Raw genomic sequence first — 9,259 nt, 5'->3', positions numbered from 1 at the left:
TATATCTATATATTCTTTTCTCTATATATAATGCTCTTAATATACGTTTAAGATCTAAATATATCTGACATATATTTGATATAATTTTGACGGATCCATTTTGCCTCGAATTAAAATTAATAATTTGAAATTCAACGATGTAGCGAAATGCAGCGCAGCAGAAAAATTGTAATATATCGAAATTATAACTCAAAATAATTAATACTTCAAAAAGTACTTGTTGTGTGCATTAATAAATAATAGATACGTAACTCACTTTATAGTTGTTCTGCCGCCATGACACTCGTACACACTCTTGTTTGCGAAAACACTTAATACGGTTGCGCGCGTACTAACCGTCAATGCGAGCAGTTCAATTGAACGTGAACAAGAATGATGTAAAAAAAAATACAATTGTTCAAAGCTCGATACTTGCAAATAGTCGGCACTCGTAAATTAACGCAAGGTACGAATCTCGAATGTCACACAGAAAAAAGAGAAGTGTCAAATCAGCATTGATATACTTGTATATGCGCAAAAATATATAATAAAATTGAACTTGAAATAAGATCATATTGCGTTAAATGAAGAAAACGTGCTTGAATGAAATCATTTATACAGTTAAACGAAGTTTCATATAGCTTAACCAAGAAAAAAAAGTTAAAACAAAAAGTTGAAATTCTTATAAGAAGATTATATATTCTTGTGTATATACAAGTATATCAATGTTGATTTGACACTTCTTTTTTTTCTGTGCAGAAAGGATTTTTAATAAATTAATGGATGTAACAAGCGCGATTGGCGTATCGTAAAAGTTAATTAATTATACGGATTGTCGGTAATTGTAAGAATGATGGAGTTTCGAGGAATAATGGATAGACAAACGGAACAGCTCGCGCCGTGCGAATGACAACACGTTAGCCTTGTACGTGAAACAGCGCGCCGGTTGCCGCAAAAATAAACGTAAAGGCCGTACGCGAGTCAGTCTTGTCGTACGAAATATTTAAATTACACTGAATATTCTATTTTCTTGCACTACAAATTAATGAATAATGTAGCATGCTGTCATTTGAATAACTTGATTCGGTGATCCGTACACCGCTTTGCACTCTCGATTGGAAAATAGTGCGTTTAATGTCTATTTCTACCAATACAGATTAACTTTAATCCCGGTTTAACTTACTTTTCATCTTTTTCTAGTTCGAAGAATTAAAAAAAGATAGAAGATAAGTTAAATCGAGATTATAGTTAATCTACATTGGTAGAAATAAACATAAGTTGAAAAATTCGATAGAAGATACAATACTGCGTTCAAAAAATCCAAAAAGTCTTTACATAAATAATTTATTAATATTATTATTAATATTATATTAATTTATTATATTAATTTATACATAAATAATTGTCACCCTATATGTTGTGAAGTATATACAATCTCCGGTACTTCTTCGATCTCATTCTCGACGAATAAACCGTGCAGAATATACGGAGTGATTTTAACTTATTGTCGGGGTTTCCGTGGCGTATAATTTTCAAACCGGGAACAACAAAATAACTGCTTACAGAATATGGAAGTATAACTGAAAAAGTTAGATTACCTAGCTAGAATCAATATTGCAGAATGCTAAACATGCGCGCCTTTCGTGGCACGTAAGATTTCCAAGTAATAATTAATTTTCCTCCAAGTGTTCTCCAGCATTTGCGGTGTAACTGTTTCTATCGCAGCAACAATTCTTGGTCTTCAGTTCATCGTGGATTCGATCAACATCTTCCTGCGAAGTGTTCGGTCTTTCCGCTCCTTTTTGGTGCCAAACATTAGTCTCTTGAAATTGCTTTAATCAACGTTGGATTATCTAAAAGTGAAGCTTTTCCATATTGAGTTCTGTAACGATGTTGCGTTGTGATAACAAACTTTGTTTTGAAAAACCATCAAAGTACCGCACATTGCTTTCTCTTGAACAGTCGCCATTTTCTAATATGTTATATTATCTTCCAGACATCAATGCGGTGAACACAGCGTTATGAAATAAAATTTTTTGAGTTACACTTCCATATTCTGTAAGCAGTAAAATTTTTTGAGTTACACTTCCATATTCTGTAAGCAGTTTTATTTCGTTGTTTCCGGTTTGAAAATTATAGGCCACGGAAATTCCGACAATAATTTAGAATCATCCTGGATTTGCTTCGACAAAAGCTATCGCTTTAGAACTATAATAGATAGTGAACGTTTACGAATGGCTGATCGTGTGAGTTTGAGACCGTGCGGATCAATAATTGTTAATCGTTCGAAGAACGACCGCGTTTCGAGTAATACGACGACATGCAGAGCGATTCACAGCCCTACCTGTCTGCTCGAGCGTTCCCGTGCGAATGATAACGTGTTGATGATCTTGTTCACGTGCCGGCGCAATCTGTGCGCGTCGAAGACAAACAACAAGCCTGCATATTAGGCAGTTTTACTGCTACGAAATATCTAACTTATTATAAAGTGTCTTAAAATGTACGCTAAATATTCCGTTCCTTAAAATTTAATTTTGATAAATAAACAATTACGACACATTACGCGCTTCGTTTGATTTTAGTGTCCTGAAGATTAATTATTTATGTAAATTAATATATCCATTACTGTTACCTTTCATCAAATTTTTATATTTTAAGAATAATAAAACTGTGTTGAACTAATTTAGAAAATTAGATTGAATGTAGGAACTGTGATGATTTAATAATCTCAAATTAATCCTGGTTGATTTCTAATCAGGACTATAAACTGTTGCACCATTTGTAAGAATTGTGTGTGCATATTTTATTCATGCAAAAATGGTTAAATTGGTTCTGACAAAACTTGTTTCTTACGATCGAACTTAGGACGTTGGCTACATGCCATACTAGAATTTCGTTTGAAAGGAGAATTATGAGGAAAACTCAATTCAGAAGTGGGCGGTACCGCACTTACTATCGATCTCGTTACCAGAATTCACATGACAAAAATTATATGGTAGTTGGATTTGAGCTTCGGAAATGTGGGACTAAGCTGAATTCTAAAATTTATACAAAGAAGATATTATCTTTATAAGTGTCACATTACTTTTTAAAAACTAAAACAAGACCTATGTTTTTATAAAATTCATATTTAATAAATAATTACTATTATTGCTTCAATACTGCTAATTTATCTTTTATCACGAGTGACTTTTGCGATTCTGATAACGTCGTTTATAGATAATATCGTTTTCGCTGCAAATCAGATTTAGATTCATACCTAGAGTCCCTATATGAGAGTCTGGCCACTGAGGCTATTTTGTAACAAAATGGCGTCTCGCATCTTATACAGGGACTCTAGCATCTAGAGTCAAGGACACTCAGAGACTGTGGTCGCCAGCATGATGTAAGAAGTCTTCATGGTGTAGACTTATAAATACGGTTTTATAAGATCGGTGTAGTAAACGTTCCACCGACCATCCACCGGTCTGCGTTTACTCCACTGATTTTCACCTACGTCAATTCGCGAGTTACACATATATATCTGTGCAAATTTGATTTGTTTGCGCCGTTACGAAAATCAAAGCGTATGTATCTCCCGCGACCGTCACGTTATATGCGCGTAATTTTATGCAACCCTGTAGCGTGTGTCGGGGCGGTAATTTTTATAGCCGCGCTCTCCAGGTGGTTTCAGGTGGAGAGCCGCTTCTTTTTTCGCCACGGAAAACCTACGAATGGAGAAAAAATTGCGGCCGCTGTAAATCTTACCGCGAAGAGATGCAGCGGCGTGGAGAAATTAGAAAACGCCAAGCGCGTGTTGTTCTTCGCGCGTGAATTATTTTTATTATCGCGCGACTTGTGCACGTCGAAAATGTAAAAATAATCTTGTACGTTACAGCTATTTTAGAGATATTTGATTTACCGAGATTTTTATTTCAACTTTTACGTCGATTCGCTAAGCAATTGTGCTTGGTTATATTTTTATGACTTTGTTATCTCTAAATATAAATTTATTACGTTAGTATTACATATTATTTTTTACGTTTTGTTTCTCATTCCTATCTTTGTGTCTCATTTTTACATTTGATTGCAAAGTCAGAAATGCCTATCTTGCATGCACGATGAACTCTATCCGCGTAAATCTCGGGTAATTCAATTAGAGATGCGATCAAACTATATAGCTCGGCTATCGATACGTGGAACGCGAGATCGAGATACTTAATTGAAGGTGAAATTCGAACGGCTATAATCTCCCTACAAACAGATTTACCGAGATACCGTGAAATCCGTACGCTCAAAACGGTTGGGAACACCAAGGGAATTGGAGCAAATTGTAGAAAAATAAACTAAGTGGCGTGATTTATAAACTTGTAGTCGCTTTCCATTCCGGCTGAACGCGTAATTCAATATAATATCGAAGTAGTAATATCCTTTATTTTTATTGGGTTTCGTATAAATCAAAATAATTGACATTCTATTAAAAAATCCTCGGATATTGCACGATTCTTCTTTCACGAGGTCGAGTGAATTCAGCGACAGGAAACAAATAAAAATTTTTAAATGAATCTGATCGTCGCGAGGTGAATGATCTATCTAGACGCGTTCAATAAATCTCCGGAGTTGTATTAATACAATGATTTGCGCCGATTTACAAATTAGAGAACTATTACGTAATAGTAGCGATTTTGAAACACTTCTTACTAAAGATCTGTGGGGAATATATGTAGCGACGAGTAATATAAATCGTACAAACTAAAAGGAAATTACAAATTTAGTCGTTATTTTCTTTACCATTTCTGGACTAAAAAGGCAATTGTATTTTTATTTTAAATATGATCATAAACAAATCCTAAACTTTTTGCCATTCTTAAGAAATTTCTGCTAAATAGGTATTATGACTTTTCTACAATTTTCTTAACGTTTCTCATTAAATATCTTTAAGTAAACTAATACTTAAATTCAAGTTTTTGAAATATAATAATTTTATTTTCAATACCTTATATTCTAAGAACTGTTACTGTTGCTACAATCTAGTTATTTTTCAAAAAATCCCTAAATAATTTTATTTAATACTAGCTGGTTACCCGGGCTTCGCCACGGAGGACATATGTAATAAGACACGCAAATAGTCTCTCTCTCTCTCTCTCTCTCTCTCTCTCTCTCTCTCTCTCTCTCTCTCTCTCTCTCTCTCTCTCTCTCTCTCTCTCTCTCTCTCTCTCTCTCTCTCTCTCTCTCTCCTCTCTCTCTCTCTCTCTCTCTCTCTCTCTCTCTCTCTCTCTCTCTCTCTCTCTCTCTCTCTCTCTCTCTCTCTCTCTCTCTCTCTCCCTCCTCTCCTCTCCTCTCTCTCTCTCTCTCTCTCTCTCCCTCTCTCTCTCTCTGTCCCTCTCTCTCTCTCTCTCTCCCTCCCTCCCTCTCCCCCCTTTCTCCCGCCCCGTAAAATTCTATCCTACTTCATATACAATTTTTTAAGATTCGGTTAATTAATTCCCGAAAAATTGAAAAAATTTCGGTACCGGCTTCCAAAAAGATCGGTAACGAAAAATTATACACTTTATAGCACTTCCCGGAAAATTCTACCCCTGTTTGATCTATAATTCTTTGAGATTTGGTCAATTATTTCCCGAAAAATTAGAAAAATTAAAAAAATCGATTTCCAAAAAATCGGTAACGAAAAACTACACACTCTATAGCACTCCCCGGAAAATTCTACCCCTATTTTATATGGTTTTAATACAAATTCGGTCCAATAGTTTTTAAGTTAAAAACGCACAAACATACACCACCCGTAAGAATTAAAAAAATTAAAAAAATCAGTTTCCAGAAAATCGGTAACGAAAAACTACACACTCTATAGCACTTTTCGGAAAATGCTACTCCTATTTTATATACTTGTGGTAAAAATTCGGTTCAATAGTTTTTAAGTTAAAAACGCACAAACATACACCACCCGTAAGGATTTTATATATTAGTATAGATAGACCGAATTTGTATTAAAAACATATAAAATAGGGGTAGAATTTTCTGGGGAGTGCTATAGAATGTATAGTTTTTCGTTATCTATTTTCTGGAAACTGATTTTTTTAATTTTTTTAATTTCATCACCCGTAAGAATTAAAAAAATCGGTTTCCAGAAAAACTACACACTCTATAGCACTTTCCGGAAAATTCTACCCCTATTTTATATACTTGTGGTAAAAATTCGGTCCAATAGTTTTTAAGTTAATAACGCACAAACATACACCACCCGTAAGGATTTTATATAATGGTATAGATGTTATTTAATATAAATATTAAAGTTTAAAATTATAATAATAATAGATTTAGAGTTAGAATATAATTACAGTTCATTATTATATAATAATACGTTAGAGTTTCATAATTAACACTTGTTATTTTAACAATAAACTACACAAACAATATATTCGCAACAATTTAACTAACTAATGTTATTTCAATGAAATGTTTTATTGATTACAATTTGACAATATCAATGATACTACATTTGAGTTGTTGGGAAAAGCATCATATACTGATTTGCATAAAGCTTTTCAAGCTTGAAAGCGCTTTATATAATTCACATAGTTCACTGAACACTCGTAGTTTAATGCTATTGAACGTTTGCATCGAAGAAAGAATATAATAAAATTATATATATGTATACATATATATAATATTTATATTGCAGTAAACAGAGAGAGAAAGAGAGAGAAATCGCTACAATGGCGATAAAATGAGAGAGAATATTGCAGCATTTTTTTATTATTCTGATTTCTTCTTGATTTTTTAAATTTCGACTTTAAATGTTTATTAATTAACAATCCATTAAAGCAATTAGAGAAATAATATTCACTTAGAATTAAACAAAATATAAGATTTTTGTGAAACACCGAAATTCTTAGATTTCCAGACTTTTTCTCAAGGAAAAATTTATTTCACATTTTGTTCTTACATGAAAGAAAGTATGAGAAATCTCAGATGTTCCGTATTTGAAGCTACGCCAAAAGCTTCTCCATGTTTCTTGCACTGCTTTTTTTTGCGGGCGCGTTTACCTTCTAAAACAAGAGAACAATAATTTTCGCGAAATCCGCTGAATGTGTTTTTTATATCTGGACCGCGCCATGGTATCGGAAAACCGAATGATATCAATCGATATTTTAATAGATATTTATTTTTACCATAAATCACGTATGCTATACTGCTATTCGCGTTTCTCTGATAAAAAAAAAGAATACAAAGCGACAGAGAAACGAAAAAGGAAAGAGAAACACCCCCTTGTCGCTTCTCCAATAATTTGCGACATGTTCGTTACTTTATTGATCGTCGTTGACATTTTTATACTCTTGTATTAATAATTAATAAAAATTAATGTTACGGTCGTTCAAAAATAACGAAGCTGCATAGTGCTTAAGAAAGGTTTCAAAATATCGCTTTCAGAATTGCAATTCTTCAAGCCTGTCGTTGAAAAACAAAAATGGCTTATTTATCTTGAAGTAAAGTTTTATATGTATCTTGTGAAGATAACATGAAAGCTGGGAAGATGAGCTTAAACATCAAAGTCTTGGCTAAGCGTTTGTCCCAGGGGTTATGAAACAAGAAATCATTTAACTCCTTTTACATCATAAATCTTGTTTGGCAATAAAAATCGAATATCTTTAATTATAACTGCTCTACGATATATAATCTCTTCTTTAAATGTTTTATGTTAAAAAAATCTCTTTCTCTCTCTCTCTCTCTCTCTCTCTCTCTCTCTACTTATTAGAGTCTGAAAATATTTTAATACGTTGCACTCTTTGAAAACTGTTATGAAAAGAAAACTTAATATTGTAAGGCTCAAATCTTTATAAATTTTAAAGTTTTTATAAATTAAGCAAACGCAAAAAAACAATCTTAAAAAGCATAAAATAATTTTTGCATGTCGCATATTCTTTTTTCCCTTTTCTCTTTCTGTATAATCACATCTTTAAATCTTATATATCTACGCGTATAGTACTGTAACTTCTAAATTAATCAAATCAATTTGTTTACAAAAAAAAACTCATCCATTTATATTTCAATATTTCTTCATTGGTGTAGGAACTGAACCATGACAAGTCATTCTTTCTTGACATAATCCAAATGGCTTGTTTCAATTACGAACGACGAGACAAGCAAAATACATAACAAAATACAAAGCACGGAGTAAAATAAGTTATACTTTCTTTCGTGAGTCTGTAAACGCGCGCGTACGCGTGACAAATGATGCCAGTAATTGTAGCAAACGCGTGGAAACATGTCACACTTTACTCGACTGTATACATGAAGAAAATTCCGACGCTGACAGTTTCTGATTTAAGTAAGTAAAAGTATTTGTAAAAGTAGAAGTATTTGAGATTTTGTATTAAAGTACACAGAAATATATCAATTCTTTAATTTTAATTTTTCTAAATTTATTTAAATATTTATAAAACAAAGGCATCTATAGGCTACGTGGATATTTATGAGTTTTTATTTCCTAATTCACATAAACATATTGCAAAATAAAGCTGAGTTCTCTCTCTCTCTCTCTCTCTCTCTCTCTCTCTCTCTCTCTCTCTCTCGGATTTGTATAATTATAGCAACAGTAATAATGCTCGTGGAAATTTCGGCTCAGAATGCCATATTGTCAAGCACAGTAATTAATTTGTGAACATAAGCGTATAAGAGATGCTCCGCGATATGATTAAGCGGTATTATATCATTACCGAGAAAGCGGAAGTTAGACCTGAGTAAATCTTCGCGCCTCGTCAGACATTGTATTCGAGTTATTCAGGACTTAGTTAAGTCTTGCCTAAAGATATGTCAATGCCACAACAAAACTCGAATGTACATCCCTATCAATTTTCCGACACTCAATAACATAATTTTGCTTAATTACATAAAGTTTGCTTGGACTCGACTTCTCTATAGATTTTTTGCATAAAATTGTTATGAGCATATGTAAAAATTCATTGTATTAACTTATTTTTTAAAATTATTGTAGCCAATTTTTTGATGTAAAATTTCCTTTTAAAAGATATAATCGTTAAATTAAAAGCTCTTTTTCATTTCAACGAAAAAAGATGAATTAATGTATATTTTAAACAATTTTTTCATAGTTACTATAAATTATCACTTTGTATCGCTACAATAATTACGTTGTAACCGTTTAAACGACAAATTATAATTAAAAAACCCGCGGGAAGGAAATAAATTTACAGCCAGCTCGTTTTTCGTTACACCGTTGCGCTGTTTTCCGCAACGGAATTTTCCGCTCCACCGAAAGTCGAGAGTGCTGGATTGCCAG

The sequence above is a fragment of the Temnothorax nylanderi genome, unplaced genomic scaffold (genome assembly GCF_030848795.1).
Source record: "Temnothorax nylanderi isolate EJ_2023f unplaced genomic scaffold, tnyl_v1.0 TNYL_tig0115_pilon, whole genome shotgun sequence".
Lineage (NCBI taxonomy): Eukaryota > Metazoa > Arthropoda > Insecta > Hymenoptera > Formicidae > Temnothorax > Temnothorax nylanderi.
The sequence above is the reverse complement of the archived record's forward strand: the minus strand, read 5'-3'. Positions refer to the sequence as shown.